Source organism: Acomys russatus, chromosome 25 (genome assembly GCF_903995435.1).
Source record: "Acomys russatus chromosome 25, mAcoRus1.1, whole genome shotgun sequence".
NCBI classification, from domain to species: Eukaryota; Metazoa; Chordata; class Mammalia; order Rodentia; family Muridae; genus Acomys; species Acomys russatus.
Window position 1 is genome coordinate 18,488,008 of NC_067161.1, and position 3,258 is coordinate 18,491,265.

The window sequence follows — 3,258 nt, forward strand, 5'->3', positions numbered from 1 at the left end:
GGGTGTTTTCCATGAGAAGTAGACATTGCTCAAGGCTGGGATTCCAAGCACATGGCTTCCTATACTGTCAACTCTACCCTCATGCTGACAATCAGAGTCTGCTCCCTAGCCCTAGGTCAGCTGCTATGACCTCAAAAGTCTAATATAACCCAGCAATCCTGTGTACTTTGCTTATTCTGGTTTTCAGTTTTAAAAAAATCTAATTATGCATTTTAGTGTACATTTCTATTTCTTTTATTTGTGATTCACTTAGCTTCATAAAGCTGTAATTTTATTTATTTGTTTGTCTGTTTATGGCTTAAAAAAGATTTATTTATGTATTACGTATACAGTGTTTTGCCTGCACACCAGAAGAGGGAACCAGATCTCACTATAGATATTGTGAGCCATCATGTGGCTGCTGGGAACTGAACTCAGGATCTTTGGAAGAACAGGCAGTACTCTTACCTCTGAGCCATCTCTCCAGCCGTTTTTATGTCTTTTTGAGACAGGGTTTTTCTGTATAGCCCTGGCTGTCCTAGACTCACTTTGTAAACGAGGCTGGCCTCGCACTTACAGAGATCCACCTGCCTCTGCCTTACGAGTGCTGTGATTAAAGGCGTGCGCCACCATGCCTGGCCCTAAAACTATAATTTTATGCTTTCCATTTAAGTCATTATTTGAGTCTTTGTGTAATCTCCATACTCTCTCTTTTTTTTTTCTAAGACAGAACCAGGGGTTCCCTCCATTCCCCCCTTCTTCCTTGTCTCCCTCAGGGTCTCACTGTGTGATCCTGCTTGGCCTTGAACTTGCAGTCCTCCTCCTCCAAAGTGCTAGGATTCCAGGCATGCGTCACTACACCCAGTCTCTGCCGCACATATACTAAAATTGGAACGATACAGAGAAGATTAGCACGGACCCTTCACAAGGATGACAGGCAAATTAGTGAAGCGTTTCATATTAAAAAAAAAAAAATCAAAACAAAGCTATTTTCTGTCCGTTGGTCATATTAGGTAATTTCTGTGGTTCTATCTTCAAATTAGCTCTTTGCTTTGTCCTGGCTTCTGCTCCAGATAGCCTTTTGTTGGTGCCTTGGAGAGAACCGCTGGTGTTCACAAGTTGACTGTCCCTTCAGCGCCAGGCTGGGATATGTAAAAGGAAAACTGGGGGGAATTTGCCACAGGCCATTTCTCAGGTTGAGAGGTCTCCCAGTCACCCTAACATCTTCTAGATTCTCCTCCTTTGACTCACATGTGACATCTGAAGTTTTTACTGAGGTAGCGGGTGGTGTAGAGGGTATGTCCACTCCATCCCCTGGGAAGCAGAAGGCCATTGTTTACTGGGAGCTAATGAAACTCAGCCTGTCTGCCTTAGAATTCATTTTCCTCTTCCCCGGTCTTCCACCCTACCAGTTATGCTCCTTGCAGATATTTCGGCAGGAAGTGTCAGCATCCCATCTTTGTGGCCTCCCTGTGGCTGTTCCTTCTCTTTGACCATCTGGATTCTGACCGTTTTTATGATGCTGCACCGATCAACCATGTACTCACAAATCTTTATCCTTCAGTGAACCTCATCTTTAAAACACACACACACACACACACACACACAGCCTTAATCCCAGAACTTGGGAGGTAGAAGAAGCCTGGTCTACAAAGGGAGTCCAGGACAGCCAGGGCTACACAGAGAAACCCTGTCTCAAACAAACTACAAAACAAAACCCCAAACGAAAAGTAAATAATTTTGTTTCAGTTTTTTTATTTATGGTTATGCATGGGTATTTGTATGAGTGTATGTCACGTGTGTGCAGGTGCCTGCAGAGGGCGTGAGGGAGACTTAGAGTTGCAGGAGGCTGTGAGCTGCCGTGTGTGTGTGTGTGTGTGTGTGTGTGTGTGTGTGTGTGTAACTGAACTCAGTTTCCCATGACAGAGCAGCAGCAAGCACTCTTAAACACTGAGTCACCTCTCCAGATGTTTTGGTTACAGGCCACCTTTCCCAGCACCTCTGGGAGACTTGCAGCTGAGATTCCTCAGCAGTGCTGACACTGCCATTGTAAAATGGCCATCGTCTAAGCACCTTCCATAGGTCATAGGTCAGGGTGGACTGGCCCTGGCCATCCTTCCCATCATAACTTTATGCCTCCTTCCCTCACACTGTACAGTGTGTGTCCTTCATGACGAGAATTCTCCAGCTAAGGTGTGGCTTCTTCCTCTGTTACCCAAGCTTGCCCTGTAAGGCCTTCTATCTTTAAGAAAAAAGCCACTTCCCCCACTTCCTCTCCTGGACCACAATCCTCAGTGAGGACAGGTTTTTTTTTTCTTTTTGTTTTTTCTTTCCCTTTACCACATATACAATGTCCAAGTCGGTCCTACCACAAATTAACCTCTAAGGACAGGGCTGTGGTTATTGTGTCAGGGGTGGGCCAGGGCCTATTGTCACTGCTTTTGGGGCATTTCTTCTGCTTGTAGAAAGCAGATGGCCTTAGTCTGTTGGAATAATTAGGAGCCCATATGCCCTTCAAAGAAATAATGTGCCCATCTGTAGTGAGGAAAGAGGATTGTGCGGTATCCAAGGCTCTTGCATGAAAGGAGTTTTGCTTTTGAGTTGGAAGTGTTTTTGACAGTTCTTTATCTTTCTTTCCAGAGTTTTCTAACTATGAAAATGTTAGAAGGGAACCAAATCCTGGATTACTTCACACACACACACACACACACACACACACACACACACACACACAGAGAGAGAGAGAGAGAGAGAGAGAGAGAGAGAGAGAGAGAGAGAGAGAGAGAGAGAGAGAGAGAATTCTAGAGATTACTGGAGAGGCTGGGATACCGACTGGGTGAGAGGCCATTATCCAGTCAGCATTAAGGATGGGGGACTTACGGTGGCATGGCAACTACTGCACTTGGGAGCTCTCTGGTAACACATTTGGGAATGGTACGCCATCTGTAAGGCACCTTCAGACGTCCCAGTTTCACATGGAAGGACAGAGCATGATTGTAGCTAAAAGGTTAACAGCTAGTAAAAGGTAACAAAAAGTACTGGATTTGATATTTTGTTAAACTCTTGTCCAGCTTCCTAAAGTGTCTCATATGGAGTGTTTCTCCATCAGGACTGTCTGAGCTACAGTGATACTTTCTAGCTTGTTTTAAAATGTGCACAGAATTGCTTAAGATGATCTACTGACTTCCTGTTAACTACTTTTGATTTGGAGCCTGGAGCAGGTTTACTAAACAACGACCCGATGAGTAGCTATCATGCTACCAATGTGCCATATGGCCT

The 3,258-nt window shown here is 44.7% G+C and overlaps 1 pseudogene; it reads left to right on the plus strand.

Moving 5' to 3' along the window:
- Positions 1-843: 843 nt before the first annotated feature.
- LOC127208900 (uncharacterized) lies at positions 844-944 on the plus strand (annotated as a pseudogene).
- Positions 945-3,258: the final 2,314 nt, after the last annotated feature.